General features: G+C 47.4%; 1 protein-coding gene across 4 annotated transcripts in view; it reads left to right on the forward strand.

The window, feature by feature from the left end:
- Positions 1–21,756, forward strand: part of LRRC4C (leucine rich repeat containing 4C) — a 3,131,096-nt gene that overhangs the window by 1,446,963 nt on the left and 1,662,377 nt on the right. For all 4 annotated transcript variants that reach the window (XM_069221814.1, XM_069221813.1, XM_069221816.1 and 1 more), the window contains exon 6: positions 11,146–11,259. The gene's annotated coding sequence lies outside the window, so the exon portion shown is untranslated. The remainder of the gene's footprint in view (positions 1–11,145; positions 11,260–21,756) is intronic.

Here is a 21,756-nt window from a genome sequence, read left to right on the forward strand (position 1 = left end):
TACTCCCTGAAGTGTCCACTCTTTATTGGTGAAGAAACTTTATTGGAATATATTTTGAGACCATGGAGGTCTCTTGTTGATAACTGAAAGAAAGTGTTAAGAAAATTCTAAATTCCATTGGATTCCAATGCAGGTTGGAAAGGGCTGAACTCATGTGAACCTGCTTGTCTGTACCAGTGGCTAAATTGTCAGAGAAGCTGTATATCTTTGAAAGCCCAGTAGATTTTTCACATTTTCATTATACTGGGATTTATAATAGACCTGTATGCATTCTGCATTAATGCAGGTGCCGGCCTTGTCTCAATTGTGCAGTATATTTAACTTTTGTGGCTTAAATTAACATTCCCTAAGAACTGTTCTATATTACCAGCTAACTCCTAACAGAAAGCGCTGCTTCTATCAAGGAAAGTTAGTGATTAAAGAAAGGTGACCTAATGGTTTGGAGCACTATATCACCCTAAGCCTTGCTCTGTCATATTCACTCACTGCTCAGCATCATGCTTTGATCCTGTTCAGCATTGCTACTAAGATCTAATAGAGTCAATGTCCACTATAGAAACGTTTGTACTAAAATCAGATCCACTCTGAGAACTAGGTCCCATCAAGTGGCAAATGCTGGTTTTTGGCCTCACCTGTGCTCACAAAGTTTGTCTTCGACACCCACGTGTTCCTCATTAGAATGCAATCAAGTGTCTTTTAGACTCTTCACTCAGCTATGGATTGTGTGATACTCCTTGATTGTTTCTGCTTGAGTTGAGCACATTCACATGAGTTCCTTATGTTGAGAATATCCAGATTGATGCTTCTCAACTTATTAACCATGGAAAGCTGAAAGGCAACATCAAACATTTAGGGGCATATTTACAAGCCCTAGTGCCATCTTGCGCTGCCCTAGCATAGTTTCTTTTACGCTAATGCGGAGTTAAGGAGGCTTTTCTCTCACGCTGTATTTACAAAGTGGTACAATGCCTTTGTAAACCCTTGTGCCACATTATGCCTGCACCAGGCATAATGTATGTAAGGGATGTGTTCCGACACAGTGAGTCCCAAAAAATGCCACAATGAAATGTACCGTATTTATCGGCGTATAACACGCACCTCATTTTAAGAGGACATTTCAGAAAAAAAAACCTTAACATTATATCGGCGTATAACACGCACACATCATTTGCCCCCTATTTTCAGGGAGAAAAAGTGCGTGTTATACGCCGATAAATACGGTACATTTCACTGCACCATTTTTTCCATCATTTTTAACGCCTGCTCAGAGCAGGTGTTAAAATTATGCACTCATTTTAATCAATGGGCCTCCCTGTGCTTTTCTGCACTACCGTCAATATTTTTGACACCAGTGCAGCAAAGCTCCACAATAGCATCAAACATTTTGACGCTATTGTCCTAACAACTGCCATGGTGTGCTGTATTGTAAATATGGCCCAACCATGGTGTTGTTAGTTGGGGCAGGGGCTTTCCAAGAAAAGTGGCACATCGGGTCCAATATACCAGTTTCTTGTAAATATGCCCCTTAATGTGATGTATACCCACTGCCATCAGAGCATTATATACATCTTTTTAGCATTAAGTGCTGCAAATATCTGTATACAAAAAAAGTGTATTCTGCCTTCGTATAGTTTTAAATATATCTCTTAATGTTTAATTAGTGTAATGAAAGAACACAGATGAGATGGCGAATAAGCCTCATGGACACTATTACAATTTTAATTGTTGACATTCTATATGTAATCACAACCAATCTGACAAATTGCAGAATGTATTTTATTTTGAGGATGGATATGTTTACAAATGCAGGAAAAATATACTCAACGTTAAAAGCATTACAATAAATAACTCCCAGCTAATGGTAGATTAAAACATAATATTTCTCAGAATTCATATCTGCAACTGCTTAACTAATTCAAAACAAATTAAGATACCAGATCACATATAATGAAATAAAACATTAAAGTAAATCCAGTATTTTAAACTCTTAAAATACAGAATCCTGAAAATAATGTTATATGATGAATCAGGTATAATTTCTGCTTAAAGTGTGATTGAGTGACTCATTTCAGCACCAGGCACATGCCTTTAAAAAACACTTTTATATGTTATAAGGATAACAATATAAGGGATACAGTGTACCCTGCCGGACATTAAAAGAATATTGTGAGCCACTGAGGAGTTGCATAACCATGTAGAGGAATGAAGCAGAAGGCCAAGTTCATTGATAATGTTACTGAACTCCGAAGTGACTTGCAGTATCCTTACCGTGTATGCTAGGGGGTACTTTACCACATATAATACATGGTCACCTCATGATCTTTCCCACTAGCCACCTAAAACTGTTTTGATTAGCTCTTTCATTTGAAAGAGCAAGCATGTTTGCAAACATTAAGAATAAAAATAAAACCACTAGTGAAAAATTAAACACATCAAAATCCTGTTAGTTATTTGTCACAAACAGATATTACAAACCGTGCAATACAAGCCACTTTTAAAAAACAAAAAGTCTGCACTTGCTTGAATGTATAGAAACAGGGAGAAAGATTCTAGCTTTTCTATAACTATCTAAGAGTGCGAATAATAAACATGTTCTCTCTGTTTGTCATTGTAAGCTAAAAAATAGGACAGAGGAAAAAAGCAACATTCTTTTTCATTGCTTTAAACATTTGCTTCAATTATGCTCCATGACCTGACCTGCCTTGCACCTCGGCTGCTAGCTCTGGGAGCAGACATTGTGACGTCAGAACTCGACTCTAATAACTTATAATAGTTGAGTACTGAAGTATTTTCTTTATAATCAGCAACTGAGTGCATCACAAGTCGCCGATTATAAAGAAATTAGAGACTGGCGTTTATACAGGGGTTACAGAATCCCATGTATTATAGAAAGGTATTGGTGATGTATCAAGTAACCCATCAACCAAAGTAGCGAGACAACTAAAAGTGATGATGAAGGAGAGGAGCAGAAAACTTCTGGTATTATGAAATAAGCAAGAAAAATGAGTAAATGGATTAAGGAACAATGCCTGGAGCCAAAGCCTACTAACTTATCCGTCTTTCCTTTTTAGTTGTATTTATTTATTTTATCGTCATTAACTTCAGATGGACATGACAGTTCTGAGAAGCAATGAAGTCAATCTAAAAGAGCAAGACAGCAAGTGTAAATGAAATTGCATGGTTCCACACCCCTGTCTTTTCCTTTAATACACATCCACTTAAAAGTCTTGGTTAAGCCAACATTTTAGTTTACAGCGTAGAATTTAAAGGTGAATAATGGCAGGAGAATGTCATCCAACCAACTTATGTGAACATCGCTGGAAAAAATTGGGTACCGGTTGACGGTGGTGAAACCCTATTCAAGCAGCAACCACAAGCAATCCTCCAATTAACCTTTGCTCAATCCTCTGGTAGCTTGGCACAGAGCAATAAGGCTAGACATAGAAGCAAAGAGGCAATGTGCATAGTATTCATGCAGCACTTCAAACACTAGGAAAGTGAAAACACAACACAAGAAGAGTCCCACACCAATTTAGATAAATAGAACAAAATGTAATAAATAAATCAAGACCAAAAAGGCAAAAGTCCATTCAGTAGATCCGGGGATATGGGATTTAAAATTTAAGTGAAAATAGCACCAAGAATCCCAAATCTCCACTAACGGCTTTCTTCGTGCAAGACCAGGAGAAACTCTCAAGTTCAGGCCGACTGCAATGGAGTGCGGGTAGGCTATAGGGACCTAGTTAGTCCTGCTGAAAAGTTACCTTTTCAGTCCAGCACAAAGAGTCCTGTTTGCAGTGGAGGGGGCAGCAACGGAACAGGGAAGCATTGCGGACGGTCGACGATGCAGCACGAAGAGCAGGCCTGGCACCGTGGATGGTCATCCTTGTAGTGCCAAGATACTGTTGTCATCGCATGCAGGCCAGTGCTTTGCAGTGGCGGTCCTCATGAGCAGTCGATGCTGTAGTGCGAAGAGTTAGGTTGACAAAACTTTGCATTGACGGGCTGTGTGAGGGACAAGATGTGGTCGGTTGCAAAGAGCCCAAACAATTCAATTCAGCCTCTCTGATCCCACACCAAGGACACCACTTGGGAGTGAGGGGCTTGCTCCAGCTGGATCTGGGTGCAGGTTCAGATGGTTGGGAGTCTGTTAGGTCCTGTGGCTCTTAACAGGAGGCCAGCAGACTAACCCTTTGAGTCATTCTGGGAGTCCTGGGTTCAGGTGCAGGTCCACATCCCACTGACTCATGCAGGAGGGCAGCAGGACAGCAACCCAGCAAGGAAGCAGTCCAGCAAAGTAGTAGTACAGCAGGGTGGCAGTCCATCAGAGTGGCAGTCCTTTCAACAGCACAGCAGCCCTTCTTCCTTGCAGAGTCTTCACAGGTCCAGATGTGTACTGAAGAGTAGGTGCCTGAGTTCAACATTTATACCAGGTGTCTACCTCAAAGTGGAAGAAGCTTCTAGAGGTTTCCCTTTGAAGCGCACAGGTTTTTTGCCTCCACTGCCCTGGCTCCAGGCTAACAACAGAGACTATACAGCCCTTTGTGTGGAGCCAGTTTGCATCCTATTCAAGTGTAAGTAGAGCTGTGCCATGCATCACCCTCCCATCCTGCCAGTGATAGCCCATCCAGGTACACTTAACCTTTCTACAGTGTGGCTATCTAGGAGGAATACACAAAGACGATCTGTCAACTACACCCAGTCATGTGACCAGGAGACAGGCTGCAGGCACTAAATGGCTACAGCTGGAAAATGCCAACTTTCTAAAAGTGGGAGTTTCAAAATTGTAATTTAAAATCCGAGTTTACCATAAGAGAGGGTTTTTCATTACAATTCCAAATACAGCAAACATGAACTGGTTACCTGTCCCCATTTGGAAGTTATAACTTAGAGGAGGTAATAAAGTAATTCCAATGTTATCCTATGGGAGTAGCAGGCCATGCAGTAGTGAAAAACAAATTTAAGAATTTTGCACTACCAGGGAATGTAAAACTCAAACAAAATAACATTGCACCCTGCATTCTGGTCTGCTTAGGGCCTACCCTAGGGGTGACTTATATGTTTAAAAAAACTGTTTGAGCCTGGCAAAAGGTTTATTTTGAAAGTTGAAATAGCAATTAAACTGCTCACAGAGGCTTAAGACTTGCTTAAACTACTACTTAAGTGGGTGATACCATCAGTGCTGCAGGTCTACTAGTAGCATTTAATTTACAGGCTCTGGGTAAACGTAGCAGCTCTTTACTAGGGCCATATAAGTAAATTTATTATGCCAATTGGGTGTAAGCCAATTCTACCATGTGTAAAGGGTTCTCACACAAAAACTTTAGCATTGGATAGCAGTGGTATAGTGCTATCAGTCCTAAGGCCAGCAAAAATAGGTTCAGAAAACAGGACGAGGGAAAGCAAAAAAAGTCTCGGAATGACCCTGCAGAAAAGGTCAAGTCCAACAATGGACTATCAGCAGGAAAGGTGAAAACTCACTGGGGAAAGCTATGAAAAGAGGATGGGAGGAAAGTTTCTTATAGTGGACGTAAGAGGTTAAAATATTTTCAGATGAAGGTTGATTTTGAATGCAGAGTAATTTATACTGGAATCAAAAGACCATATCTGTCATCTATGTTTTTCTAAGTACATGTAATCATATGCATATTTTTCATTTGCAAGTGAATCGGAACAATGTTTTCTTTTTATCCCAAAATAAGTTATAATTTAACTAAAAACCTGATTACCCTATCCTTATTTCGTGTGATTGCTTTTAGTATCTCCAAATTTTTGATCTTCAGCTTTTATAAACTTTAATTTAAACCATGTTTATTTAAACCCCTTGTTGGCTATCACCAGAAAAAGCAAAAAACGAGGAGGAATAAAAGCGTTTCTCCCGTTGTGCCTTGCTAACGCCACCCCTGGGGTGGCATTCGATTTTTGCGCTGTCTCAGGTTTACAAAAACTCGTAAATCTGAGGCAGTGTCAAAATGCAATGGGTGTTGCTGTGGAAAACCCACAGCAACACCCATTGCACGTCTCTTCCACGCAAAGGGCTGCATGTGAAGGGGCCGTATTTACAAGGTGGCGTTAAGCCACAAAAAGTGGCTTAACGCCACCTTGTAAATACGGTGCAGGGCATTGCGCCATTGGGACACTCTGGTGGAGCTAGGGGCTCATAAATATGCTGCTTAGTACCACAACATTGAATCCATCATCGACCCTAGAATTTGCTGAGAGGATTGTTTAATTTTTCTCAAAATGTTTTAGAACCCAGAAATGTATGAGAAAATAACATTTTCTCACAGGAATTGCCGCCGAAAGAAAAACGATTTTGTACTCTTAAAAATAGACATGCATTTTTCTCACCTATTGACCAGGGTTCATGCTGTCATTCCCTGCACTGGAGTGACATTTACATTATGTCAACGAAAATCTCTGTACACTGGGTGGCTAGTACACTCAGCGGTGTGACCTGCGTTTTTTCTTAATTAATCACAGCAGGTAAAGTACAAATGCAGTTCAAGCATGTGTGCATGCTGCGAAAAGTCAATTATGCACAAAGTGTACCTGTTCTATCTACAACGTATTGAAATAACAGGTGTGTGTTTTATGAGTGATGTTAAGGGTTGACTAAGGTGAACATAACCGATTCATTTTGGCAAGAAAATGTACTTTTGCAGGATCCTGAATTCTTAAAAGCAATATGCAATGACTTTTACAGGGGTCTCCAACCTTTTCTGTAGAAAAGCTACTTATGTTCAATAAAAACCATCCAGAGCTATGAATATTATTAGAATTTTTTTTAATACTGACCACATCAGTCAGGTTTACATGTTTGTTTTAAATATACACGTTTCCATTTTTGAAGGGTGCGCTGCACACAGGAGAGCTACTTATGGGTAGCAAAAGAGTTACTAGTAGCTCACGAGCTACTCGCTGGAGTCACCTGAGTTAGAATCTATAAGTTGTGAGCTCCACGCACGCATGCACTGACAGTGCGGGCAATGTGTCAAGTGTCTCCTCCTACTGACTTTGCCAACTGTTTAAAGTTAACATAGTTGAAGCTAATCAGGGTAAGTTAACAAACCTGCTAAACAGAAGCTTTTGCATAAAAATATGCTTTAGCAGGAGTGTAGCAGGTGTGGTTTATAGACCAGTCTTCTATGATAATGGGAAAAATGAACTATTTTGGTGTGTAACAGGCATAATTCTTTCTAGAATTATGGTATTTACATGAATTAGATGCAGGTGTTATCTTTGTGAAAATCTGAAAATTGTACCTGACGTTCACCCATGTACAAGAGGCTCATGATATTCCAATGAATTGTCCTTCCAGTTTCCAAAGTCACACTGTGAATGTGGGTAGCCAGGCGCATGGACTGTCAGCACCTATCAAGCTTTACAGTTCCTGCAATACCTTTTCATCTTGAACCAAGACTACCATGTGGGAATATAACGGGAGGTGCTTAATTTGAGCCGGTGGTTATCAGTGTTCGACACCCCCACTTAATTCTCAGCACCGGCACTTATGACAGTCTGCCACATGATTTAGAAATGAGTTCAACAAAAGTTGTTTTTTGATTCAATATGCATTAAAAATTCACTAATATATGTACGCCCCAGCCATTCTCATAGCTTTGGGGGCCTGGAATAGTCTGAATGATCACACTTGTAGGGGGCGATAGTTAGTAGTTGTGTTGGTACTGGCACTGGTTTCACTGGCAGGGGCAATGGGTAGTGCAAGCTGCAGGGTCCTCCTGACAAAGGCCCTGAAACTTACATTTTTTAGAAATTGAGCAGTGAATGTGAGCAACATCAGCATATAGAAAACAGAAATTATGCATAATATGCATAGGTCAGCGATTCGGGTTCACATGAGATGGCATAATAGAAATTATGCATTCCTATATATTAACACCTGGTACAGTAGTATGGCAATTTTATGGCTATATGAATGTATATTTCCCCTGGATTTGTTCTAGAATATCGCAGCTTAGTTTGTGGCCATCTTGGACTGTAGGTGACATTTTCCTAAACATGTTTTGCAGGAGAATGTACCCACAAACAATTCTTCTACAACAAAATGTGTATTCAAAAGTAGAATTGGTTGGGTTGCCACAAAAAGACTTGCACAGCCTGCACTCTGCAGATTTTATTTTACTGTTTTTTGTCAGAGAAAACTTTGGAAAAGTGTGGCAGAGTTCTTAAAAATACTTTCCAAAGTGGGAGTAGATGAAAGTTTTTAAATGCCCGAACTAAGCTCATTGCCTGCAGTAATGATCCAAATCTGCAATTATGGAGCTTCAGGTTGCAAATCTAACATTGGCTTTCATGAGAAATGTTTTCATGTTTGAGCCTTTCAGAGTGTAACTTTGGAGCATATTATGTATAGGTATCATTGTCCCAGTCTGTGCCATGACAGCTTTAAGTGGGCATGCCAGGTGCAACCTGGAACTGTGCAACCTTTTATGGTGAATTCACTGTTCAAAGTGCAGGAGTGAACTTGTACCAGCACACTGAACAATACTTGAGGCAGCTCATCCACTGTTAACTGCAGGCAGAAGATCCAGCCTCAAATACAAGGAGTGGGAGGGACTCCCCTGCAAGAGGATGCAATGAGTGACTGCATCAGCCTGCAGAGATATGACTGAAGGGTCCCTTTTTATTTACTAAGGAAGAGTAACTTTTAAAAAGTTAGCTTTTCCCTGCCTGAAGTTGGTGAAGGCTAATTTCCACTGGCTCTACAGCTTGTCCTTGTTGATTGTCAAATCCTACTTGACAGGTCTGTTGGGTTTACATATAAATATTATAGAACATTTGAAAGTGGAGAGAACAGGATGCCAAGAAAATTAATGTGGATCCATTTTCTGGTGTATGAAGTTCTCTGCCTTTGTCCTACCAGACGCCTGTCTCTTTGTGCCCTTGGGGAACATTTAAAAGGAGAGAGAACAGGATGCCAAGACAGTTCTTGTTATTCCACTGCCTAGTTACTGAAAGGTTATGCTTTAATCCTGCCTGACTTCTGCTCGGGCTTTGTTTAGTGTAAAGTGGCTGCCTCAAACTAGATTTTAGTGTTAGATGTGGGAGAATACTAGCATTACCATAGTACACTCCCCACACCCTCCCTCCCGCCCAGCCTTTGGAGGTGAAGTCAAGCCTGGCCGAAGACCTTTGCCATCTCGAAAAAGCCCAAAGTGGGTAGGTTTAAACCTGGGAACTTTTACTCAATATATTAGGTTGTACAGAGGAACCATTCCCACCAACTGGCTCTTGCCAGACATAAATATGGAACCTCCAGGCACCCACTTCAGAACATTTTCTGGACCTGTGGATGATCTGAAGAGGTCTAGACCTGATGTCTGTTACCTGAGAGGAGCCCTAAAGGACTGGATCACATCCAATCAGGGCAGATTCCATATATTTTGGTCTTTGGCCTATTCACATTTGAGAGTATTATAGCATGCATTGTGCAAATGTTTACAAATGTGATCGCAGCATGTATTATAGATACTTTGGCCCATATTTATGGAGTCTTAGCGTCGCCTTAACTCTATATTTATATTTTGACGCTAGACCCATCCAGCCTCAAAATATTGGAGTCAGTGGCATTTTTAGGATGCACCAACCAACCTTGCTTCAATGAGATGCAAGGTAGGTGTTCCCATCCGAAAAATGACGCTAGCCACCCAGCGCCATATTTTACTCCCGGCGCAGAAATGACGCACGGGTGGGAGGCGGACCACAATAATGACACCAAGCCCGTCTAGTGCCATTATTTAATGCCTGGTCAGACCAGGTGTTAAGAGGCAGGTAGGCCTATTTCCATGGGGAAACACCATGGAATGGGCACAAAGATGCCCGCCCCAAGCCCCAGTAACACCACCACCCACACCACATGGACACTACAGGAGAGGGACCCCATCCCAGGTAAGCCTAGGTGAGTATATATATATATATCATTTTAAGTGCCATTGGGGGCCCCTTACATGGGGCCCCTGCCTGGCACTGGGTATGTAGGGCTTGGCCAGGGGAAACTGGTCCCCTGTGGTGGGCAATGGGGTGGTGGTAATGACTCCTGTCTATATGTCGATAGGAGTAATTTTTTGGCTGCTTGTGCATCAAAAAATGACGGTAGGCTGATTAGCACTAGAAAAACAGCCTAACATAATTTCTGACCCACTAGCGCCATTTCACCTAACGCCATTCCCCACCAGCTAGCCTCTATGTTTGTGATGCTGCCATTCTGTAGCACTGACGCCCGTCATTTTATAAATATGGCACACAGATGGCTTTAAGGAACGGCGTTAAAAAAGACGAACAACTGCGTTAGCTCAGTTGTGCACCATTTTTCATAAACATGGGCCTTATTTTTAACATGTTATAGGGACCCAGGGCCTAAGGAATGCTAGGGACCCCGTATGGGGTCACACAGTAGCTGAAACAGTTGACTAGTGCGATGCAGGAGCAATATTTCTCCTTGGACTCCTAATTCCTTTTTAGTCACTGGTGTAGCCCTCAGGAAAAAACATCTTGTGGCAGACTTATAGGATTTTTTAAAATTCTCTAATTGGGATTCCACACATACATATAACACATATGAAAATAAACACTCCCTGAAATCAGGGGGCACATTTGTCACTATAATAATTTCTGACTAATAAGGTACCCAAATTATAAAGCATGCCACCTAGGTTAGTGGGAAAGGTTCGGCTTACATTTTTTTGAGAATTTCAAGCTCACTTGAAAACCATATGTGCAAGAGATCAGGGCATTCAGAACTAGTGTAGTATTCACAAGGGAGAATCTGTCCGTCCTGATTGCCATCTATGTTTATATGTTTATTAGGCCTACTTACAAAATTTCTAAGTGCACATTACCTACTCATTCATGTGATAAGATCAATGTGCAGTGTGTATTTTTTGTTATGTTACTTTTCCTGCATTCTGTCTTTTTATACTTTCCAGTGATGTCAGCATGTGCAAAATGTCAACAAATGTAACTCATATTGTAATATGCATTATATCTTCAGTCTAAGGTTCTGTTGGCACATGTCATTTAGCAATGGGATAGCAACAATGTTACTGATTTCTAATGAAAGATACCCTTGGTATTGTCTAAGTTCTTTACGACGTTTCTAACAGAGCTACTATTACTCTACAGATTTACTACTCCCTTTAATGACCAGAGAAGCCTGAGAAGAGGAGTCAACCTGGTGGAGATTGGACTCTTTAACTACAGTTCTGGACAGGACATTGTAATGAGTGTGCTGAGCTGGTGAGTTATTTTACGTGCCTACTTTGCTTTATTTTTGTCCAATAGACAAGGCCATTCAGTGAAGGAGTTCCTCGCCAGATGTAAGTGAAAGTTGAAAGGCTCAGTGTTGTATACCAGGTCTCATATAATACCTTACCTCATCTCAGGGGCACGCTAGAGCCCCCCAAGGTTCTCTTGAGTCATACCTAATTAGCAGAGCTGAGCTAAAGAACCCGACAGCTGTGCTGAGGACTTTAGGAAATAGCAGAAAAAGTTTAGAGGAGAGGAGAGGAAGTTAGTGCCAATGCAAGGCTTTAAAAACAGCATGGTTTGTGGCACTTCATATTTAAAATATATCAATATTGTTTCATCTGGTAACAATACGTACATACATTTCACAACAACATTTAAATCCCTGTAAATGGTGTGTAGCAGTATTTCAGAATATATTAGCAATTAGGAAAGCACACATGGAGCACATTGTTTACTTCTGAAGATGAATAGAAATGAAGATCTTAACAGGACCAAGACAAATGAAGAAACTTTGCTTGGTGAGGTGCAATTGATAACCATTCGCTGAAAATCTATTTCAGCATATTATCGTTTGTGCGCTGTATTGTTTTATCAGTAAAACTGTACAAGTTTCGAGGCCATTTTAATGGAAAATATGCTGGTTGTAATTGACAGTGGATTACCACACCATGCTTCAGTAATATATATGTGACTGTGTGTTCCAAAGTGCACCACCAGCCATATACTACACTTCTACCACTTTATTGTTGAATACTTATGCTACATGTATTCTTTGTGTGATGCTTGAACTTTTCCCATTTGCTGTTCCTCACTGATACAACACTGATGGCAGCATCCATACTCTGAACATTGTTCCATCACCATTGCCAACAGCAATTGTTGCCTGCTTGATATTTCTCTCTTTTTCCTGGATTGTATCTTGAGCCAATAGGCCAGTGTCTTAGCGAATTCTGTAAAGCAGTCATCCTGTAAACCAATAAAAAAAATATATGTCTTAGTCTGGCAAATCATCCCACACATGTTGTCCTAAGAATCTAAAGCTCCATGTAGCTATCAGGAACTGCCTCCCAGGCTGAAACACGTGCTTTTACCAGGCAGACCCTTTTGGCTCAAAGAATCCCAGAAGCAATGGGCACATTGTTCCCTGTAATCAAAAAAAGTCCAACTCCACTCTGAGAGCTCATTGAACCCTAGCTGACCACGGATCTGTCCATTAGCAAATAGGGCTTTATGCACATAGAATTGTCACTGTTTTTGGCTCACATTTGTAATGCAATCTGGCTCTGTGCTCTGACTTTCAAGCCTCCCAGGAAAACAAAACGGATTCCAGTTAGAACCTATTTAATTGTGGGAATACAAAGTCTAAATTAAATTGATAAATACCTATAAATGAATGAAGAACTTCCCTTGAGCTCAGACATTGTTTACGGATGGCTTTGATGGCTGGCCAAGTTTTGCACTGTTAAAAAAATCTAAGTAGGACTCTGAATATTTGTCTAACTGCAAACCTATTAGGGGGCTTTAACAGCTAGGTAAGTTTATTGAACTTCATGAAGCATTTCAAAATCAAACATACATTATTTAATTCAGATTTCAAAATTTCAATCAATCTGGTGTCATACTATTTGTAACACCGAGACAGGTGCCCTGTCCGTGTTGTATGATGCATGATGGAGATGTTTGTTAGTCCTCCGCATTCTCAGCGATCGAAATTTGATAAGATAAGCCAATGTTCCATCTTTCCACTTGCAGGGTTTGGTGTTTTCATATACTACATTTCCCATAAAACCAAAATTTCCTCCAGTTGATGCTTCCAAATCCTATGTGCTTCCCTGGCATTATGGATGTCCTGTGCTTTGATCTCTGGTCCTGTGTTATTTAGCATTACCCTACAGCCACTCAGTGGAATTTGGTGGCTAGCGTAGAGGTCTCTATCCACTAGTATGCTGATTACACCGAGAGTTATTGGTGTTACCCATGAAGATGATCTTCACCTAAGAGAGTCTCAGTACTATTGAGAATTGGATGCCCCTTCTTTTATAAGCTTATTCCAATGATCATTGGATCCCTTTCGTATGTAACTTCAATTTCCAATTTAAAGGCTAAGGGGGTCATTCTGACCTCGGCGGTAAAAGGCGCTTACCGCCGGTCAGAAGACCACCATAACACCGCCGCAGTCGCGGTAAACCGCCACGGTCATTCTGACCCGCAACTGGCAAACCGCCAAAAACCCAACATCAACAAAAGTCCGCCACACCAAAGGTCAGAGGGAAACTGGCGATGACCAAACCTCCACCGTCACGCCAACAGAAATACACCCATACCATTCCGACCCACAAATCCCCGCAGCGGTCTTTCAACCGTGGTATTCCATTGGCGGTACACACCGCCGCGGTCAAAATACACACACCTTTACAAAACACATCCACATTGGATAATTCAAAATACACACACCTGAGACACATACACACACCACTCCCACACACCCAATGAAATATAAAACACACACCCACATCACCCACAAACCCCTACGACCACAATTGCGACTGAAGGACAGAGAGAGACAGCACAGAATAGAGTACACCACCACACGGAGGCAAATCACAACATCACCTACACAATATCCACGCACAAAACACCACACACCACCGCACTCACCTCACTCTACAACACATACACCACCCCTCACCTCATCCACACCACCCCATGGCACCCCAAAGACACCCCAGGTTCTCTGACGCAGAACTCAGGGTCATGGTGGAGGAAATAGTTCGTGTAGAGCCCCAGCTCTTCGGGACACAGGTGCAGCACACCACCATTGCCAGGAAGATTGAGCTATGGCAAAGAATAGTGGACAGGGTCAACGCTGTGGGACAGCATCCACGAAATCGGGATGACATCAGGAAGCGGTGGAACGACCTACGGGGGAAGGTGCGTTCCATGGTATCAAGGCACAACATCGCGGTGCAGAAGACTGGCGGCGGACCCCCACCTACTCCCCCAGAATTCACAGCATGGGAGGAGGAAGTCTTGCACATCCTGCATCCTGAGGGCCTCGCAGGAGTAGGCGGAGGAATGGACTCTGGTAAGGCAAATCTTCACTACTTCATTCCCCCCACCCCACCTGCATGCCAAATCATACCCCACCCTCACCCCCACCCCCATCACACCAACTCCTTGCTAATGGCTCACTATCACAACCCACCCATTCCAAAACCTAGCCCTGCATGCGTCCCCAAAGCATGGACACCCATCACCAAAGCATGCCCACTGCACACACACATCACCCCCACAAGCCACCGTCACAAAAGCCCCCACAAGGGAATGCCAGCACTGGGGGACACGGCCACCCACCCATTACACGAAATGGCACACACAGAAGCAATAACCATACTCTTATACCCCTGCAGGACCCGAACGCCACCACACCGCCACGGAGGGTCCAGAGATGTCCATCCCACCCCCAGAAGAGGCCCCCAGTGATGACAGCAGCTCTGTCTCCCTGGACCCAGATGACCAGCCCGGCCCATCGGGGAACTCGGGACAGTTGGTTCCCCACAGACAGCCACAGGCTACAGCAGACCTAACCCCCTCTGGGAACACCAGCACAGCTCCCACCCAGCGGGCCCATGCCTCTGTCTCCAGGACACGTCAATCAGCGGTGTGTGCACCACTACAGGGCACCCAGGTTGACCCACCACCCCAACAACAGGGACCTGGGGGCAGTGGTAGTGGGCACACGGTCCAGGGGACAGAGGCCCAGGGAAACAGGGGAACTGGGAGGGCTGCTGTGCGACAGGGGGGGACAGGCCCAGGGAACCGACTCTCCAAGAGGCCCTCTCCTCCATCATGGGATCATACCACCGCTCCCAGGAGACGATGGCTACGGTACTGGCCAGGTTCCAGGAGATCCAGGTACTGCAGGAGGAACAGTACAAGGGGTTCAGAGAGGAACTGCAAAACATTAGTTCCGCAATGGGGACCATAGTCGTGGCCCTTAACCAGATAGTCACCACATTGCGGGACCATGTGGCACCACAAAGGGCCCCTGTCACTAGCATGGACCAGGAACAGCCTACCACCTCCGCCGGCGTTAGTGGACAGGAGGCCCCCACACAACGACAGGCCACCAGAACCCCACCTCCTGCAGAAGAAGAACCACCCCGCAAGCGGTACCTGAGATCTCAGAAGAAGACAGAGTAGGATGCCAAGACCCCCGCCAGCAAAGGATACCCCCTGATGTCATCCCACTGTCCCACATTGTCACCCTGCCCAAACTTAAACTGCCCCTGCTCCATCCTTCCACAGGCATATGGACAATGCACCTGTGAGACTGAAAACTGGACTCTGCCATGGACATTACTCCACCATCACCCATCACCATTTTACAATCATGTTCCTAAATTTAGCACTTTAATAAATTCACTTATTGCACTTACAAAATCTGGAGTCTGCCTGTATTTTGAACAAATGTATTAGACATAACAGTGCCAAAATGTTCAGTTAGATTGTGATGACAACATACCACTGTCACACAGCTGTAGTCCATGGGCAAACAAAGCAGAGGTCACGCAGTGGGGCCCACAGCTCTGAAAACGGAAGGGAAAGTCACAACTCAGTTAACAGGAACTGGGGGGCAACACAGACAGTAGAGAGGCAGGAGACTTTAAGTAAATGTAAAATGGCGGGGTTGATTCGTACCTGTGTGCTACTGAAAATACTGTTGTATCACTGTGTCCCTGTTGTCTGTGTCGTCCCCGTCGTCTTCCTCCTCTTCACTCTCCACAGGCTCCACAGCTGCTACAACACCACCATCTGGACCATCCTCCTGCAGGAAAGGCACCTGGCATCGCAAAGCCAGGTTGTGAAGCATACAGCAGGCCACGATGATATGGCACACCTTCTTTGGTGAGTACATTAGGGAACCACCTGTCATATGCAGGCACCTAAACCTGGCCTGCAGGAGGCCGAAGGTTCTTTCTATAATCCTCCTAGTTCGCCCATGGGCCTCATTGTAACGTTCCTCTGCCCTTGTCCTGGGATTCCTCACTGGGGTAAGTAGCCACGACAGGTTGGGGTAACCAGAGTCACCTATTAGCCACACACGGTGTCTCTGTAGCTGTTCCATCACATAAGGGATGCTGCTATTTCGCATGATGTACGCGTCATGCACTGACCCAGGGAACTTGGCATTTACATGGGAGATGTACTGGTCAGCCAAACAGACCACCTGGACATTCATAGAATGATAACTTTTTCTGTTCCTGTACACCTGCTCACTTCCACTGGGGGGAACCAAAGCCACATGAGTCCCATCAATGGCACCAATGATGTTGGGGATGTGTCCAAGGGCATAGAAATCACCCTTCACTGTAGCCAAATCGCCCACCTCAGGGAAAACAATGTAGCTCTGCATGTATTTCATCAGGGCAGACAACACTCTGGACAAAACCTTAGAAAACATAGGCTGAGACATCCCTGATGATATGGCCACTGTTGTTTGGAATGATCCACTTGCTAAAAAATGGAGTACTGACAGAACCTGCACCAGAGGGGGAATCCCTGTGGGTTGGCGAATGGGGGACATCAGGTTTGGCTCCAGCTGGGCACACAGTTCCTGTATAGTGGCTCGGTCAAGTCTGTATGTCAGTATGACATGTCTTTCTTCCATTGTCGACAGGTCCACCAGCGGTCTGTACACGGGAGGATTCCTCCATCTCCTCGCAAGTCCCAGCGGACGGTGCCTAGGAAGAACAACATGGAGCACAGAGTCAAGCAACCCACAGGTACGTAACCACAGCTTGCACAGTACACGATTCGCTATGCATTGAATGGCTTGTATGATTGGCAATGCAAGGCCTAGGCCTGTGTGACACAGTAGAAATTAAGCCATGTGGGCCCTTGAAATGGCGGCTGCCTGACCTGTGAAGTGTGACAATGGGATGTGAGGTCAATGCGCTGGTGTGGCACACCGTGGCGGTAGGCGGTCGAAGACCGCGGCGCAAAGCAGCATTGGTTAACAGTGAACCCTATGGGTCTCAGGAGCCAATGACGATGGGCGCCGGCGGTCGCGGTACGCACCGCCGCGGGCGTGACCGCCATTTTCTATCTGCTTAATCACTCGAGACCTGATCATCCACAGGAGAGGACCTATACTGCAAGTGCTGCTGTGACCTCGGTCTGGAAGAGACAATGGCTGCTGCGACTGGGGAAAGGGCCCCTGCCTTCACATCTGAGGAATTGGATAAACTTGTTGATGGGGTCCTCCCCCAGTATGCGCTACTCTACGGTCCTCCAGACCAACAGGTAAGTACACAGGGAGCACGTTGTATGGGCTATGCCTGTGTTGAGTGGGGTGGATGTAAGATGGTGGGGAGGGGAGCGAATGAGGAATGCAACGCACGACAGATGAGAGCATGTGCCACATGGCAAGGTTGGGGAGGGAGGGCCACTCTTATCGACCATGCAGAAAAGTGATGATATTTCTTTTCCCACCCTGTACATGTCACACAGGTCAGCGCCCATCAGAAGATTGACATTTGGCGTGCCATCGAAAGGACGTCCGGGCCCGGGGGTCCACAACAGACGGGGCACCCACTGCCGCAAGAGGTGGGAGGACATCCGCCGCGGGAGAAGAAAGACCGCCGAGGCTCTGCTGGGGATTGCCTCCCAACCTAGGAGGGGTGCCACACGGCAATTGACCCCCCTGATGTCCCGGATCCTGGCGGTGGCCTACCCCGATTTGGATGGGCGCGTGAGGACATCACAGCAGACACAAGGGGGTGAGTATCAGCACATTCTGCTATATTAGCGCACAGTGGAGGTGTCTGGGTGGGGGAGGAGGGCTGTGGCTATCTCTAGGCCAGGGCGGTTTCTGTAGGCTAGGCCCCTCCGTAAGGCATGGCCCTGTGCCCCCGCCCCCCACCTCTGTAGGGTGCTAAGTACAGCTATCCATGGCCCAGGCTCACCTATGTGTGCATGTGTCATCCATAGACTTGTAGGCCAAGTCACAATAATTGAGTAGTGTACCCCGAGTGCGCGGCGTAGTGCAGGGGTCTTCTGTGTCTGTCCTCTCCGCCAACGGTGTCACCAATGCATGCACTCAACATGTCTTTCTTTCTTCTTCCCCCCCTTTTTTTTGGTTTTCCTGTTCATGTGTGCCTTAGCATCATCAGGCGGAGGAGAAGTGGCATCGGCGCACGAGGGAGCTGCATCTCACATGGCCCCGGAGGGCCATGCAACCGACTCCGAGTACACCAGTGAGACGGAGGGCGAGGGGAGCTCCACAATGGGGACCCGTGGAGACGTCAGCGACACCGACACGTCCTCGGAAGGGAGCTCCCTTGTGGTGGCGGCAACATCCGTGCCCACCGCAACAACAGGTACAGCCGCCACCCAGCGCACCAGCTCCGCCCTCCCAGCAGCCCCTCAGCGTTGGCCCTGTGCCCGCTCGGCCAGGAAGCCGGGCATCTCCTTCGCCCCAGGCACCTCAGGCCCTGCCCCAGTTACCCCTGCTGCCCTCAGTACGGAGATCATTGACCTCCTCCAGACGCTCATTGTTGGGCAGTCTACCCTTTTGAATGCCATCCAGGGGGTAGAAAGGGAGGTGCATCGGAGCAATGCATACCTGGAGGGCATTCATTCGGCTCAGGCTGCCCATCAGCGATCGTTCAACACTCTGGCCTCAGCACTGACGGCAGCCATTGTCCCTGTCTCCAGCCTCCCTCTTCCAACTCCCTCCACCCAGTCCCACTCCCCTGTTCCTCTGCCTATCCCAGACACACCTACAGACCAGCCTGCACACACCTCAACACCCAAGGGAAGCTCATCCAGACATAAGCACCACAGATCACACAAGCATTCACACAAGCAACATCCACATGCAGACATGCCAACAGCCACTGCCTCCTCTGTGTCCCCCTCCTCCTCGTCTCCCTCCTCCCTCCCTGTGATGTCTCCACTCACACCTGTATGCACACCACCATCAGCCAGTACGTCCATCACCACCACACCCACCAGAACAGTCCGCACACGTGCAGTCACCACCCCCACTGCCATTTGCACGTCCCCTGTGTCCTCTCCCAGTGTGTCTGTCACCCCCTCTTCCAAACCACACAAACGCAGGCAGCCACCCACCCAACAGCCATCCACCTCACGACAGCCTCCGTCACAAGCACCTGCACCCAAAGACAGCACACTTGACTCTCCTACAACCACATCCTCTTCCTCCACTCCCATACCCACTGCGCCTACCCTTCCCATTGCTCCTAAAAAGTTGTTCCTCTCCAAAATTAACCTCTTTGCATCACCTGACCCACCCCCTCCATCTCGTAAGAGTCCAAACAGCACCTCAGCCACCACAAGCCCTGCACCTACTAGGACCACCCTTCAGGGCTATTGGAGTCCACCAGCTCCTAGGGCGGGAACATCAGCCAGCAGCAAGGGGACAGCCAGCCCACCCCCTGGGAAAAGAACCAAAAAAGGGAAGGGCCGGCGCGACAGGCCTGAGATGGCTGCCCCCAAGGACACCACCCTTGCACTGTCACCTGGCACATCCACAAAGGGAGGCAAGGGCCCCAGAGATTCGGCGAAGGAGGGCAAGGGCAGCAGGGCGGAAAAGTCCGGCAGTAGGCGAGCTGCCCAGGAGGGCCTCACCAGCCCCATTTGGGGTGTGACGGAGGACACCCACGGGCCCAGGACTCCAGCACAGGAGGGCCCGCAAGCGAAAGGTCGGATGGCGACTGAGCGGGAATTATTGGCCAGATCTGGTTCCCTAGGAACACAAGACAAGCACCGCTGAACAGGGCCCCGCAAGACAAGCACCGCTGAACAGGGCCCCGCTGTGAGAAGCACCGCTGAACAGGGCCCCGCCGTGACAAGCACCGCTAAACAGGGCCCCGCCGTGACAAGCACTGCTGAACAGGGGCCCGCCATGAGAAGCACCGCTGAACAGGGCCCTGCCAAGACAAGCACCGCTGAACAGGGCCCCGCCGTGAGAAGCACCGCTGAACAGGGCCCCGCCGTGAGAAGCACCGCTGAACAGGGCCCCGCCGTGACAAGCTCTGCTGAACAGGGCCCCGCCAAGACAAGCACCGCTGAACAGGGCCCCGCCAAGACAGGGCCCCGCCAAGACAAGCACCGCTGAACAGGGCCCCGTCGTGAGAAGCACCGCTGAACAGGGCCCCACCAAGACAAGCACCGCTGAACAGGGCCCCGCCGTGACAAGCACCGCTGAACAGGGCCCGACAAGACAAGCACCGCTGAACAGGGCCCCGCCAAGACAAGCACCGCTGAACAGGGCCCCGCCGTGAGAAGCACCGCTGAACAGGGCCCCGCCGTGAGAAGCACCGCTGAACAGGGCCCCGCCAAGACAAGCACCGCTCCGCTGGGCACTGCCGTCTCTGAACTGCTCCGCTGGGCCCTTCCTGTCAAGCACTGCTCCGCTGGGCCCTTCCTGTCAAGCACTGCTCCGCTGGGCCCTTCATCTCAAGCACCGCTCCGCTGGGCCCTTCATCTCAAGCACCGCTCCGCTGGGCCCTTCCTGCCAAGCACCGCTCTGCTGGGCCCTTCCTGTCAAGCACCGCTCCGCTGGGCCCTTCATCTCAAGCACCGCTCCGCTGGGCCCTTCCTGTCAAGCACCGCTCTGCTGGGCCCTTCCTGTCAAGCACCGCTCCGCTGGGCCCTTCCTGTCAAGCACCGCTCCGCTGGGCACCGCCGTCTCTGAACTGCTCCGCTGGGCCCTTCCTGTCAAGCACCGCTCCACTGGGCCCTTCCTGTCAAGCTCCGCTCCGCTGGGCCCTTCCTGTCAAGCACCGCTCCGCTGGGCCCTTCCTGTCAAGCACCGCTCCGCTGGGCCCTTCCTGTCAAGCACCGCTCCGCTGGGCACCGCCATCTCTGAACTGCTCCGCTGGGCCCTTCCTGTCAAGCACCGCTCCGCTGGGCCCTTCATCTCAAGCACCGCTCCGCTGGGCCCTTCATCTCAAGCACCGCTCCGCTGGGCCCTTCCTGTCAAGCACCGCTCCGCTGGGCCCTTCATCTGAAGCACCGCTCCGCTGGGCCCTTCCTGTCAAGCACCGCTGGGCCCTTCCTGTCAAGCACCGCTCCGCTGGGCACCGCCGTCTCTGAACTGCTCCGCTGGGCCCTTCCTGTCAAGCACCGCTCCGCTGGGCCCTTCCTGTCAAGCACTGCTTCGCTGGGCCCTTCCTGTCAAGCACCGCTCCGCTGGGCCCTTCATCTCAAGCACCGCTCCGCTGGGCCCTTCATCTCAAGCACCGCTCCGCTGGGCCCTTCCTGTCAAGCACCGCTCAGCTGGGCCCTTCCTGTCAAGCACCGGTCCGCTGGGCCCTTCCTGTCAAGCACCGCTCCGCTGGGCACCGCCGTCTCTGAACTGCTCCGCTGGGCCCTTCCTGTCAAGCACCGCTCCGCTGGGCCCTTCATCTCAAGCACCGTTCCGCTGGGCCCTTCATCTCAAGCACCGCTCCGCTG

This window comes from Pleurodeles waltl, chromosome 3_1 (genome assembly GCF_031143425.1).
Source record: "Pleurodeles waltl isolate 20211129_DDA chromosome 3_1, aPleWal1.hap1.20221129, whole genome shotgun sequence".
Lineage (NCBI taxonomy): Eukaryota > Metazoa > Chordata > Amphibia > Caudata > Salamandridae > Pleurodeles > Pleurodeles waltl.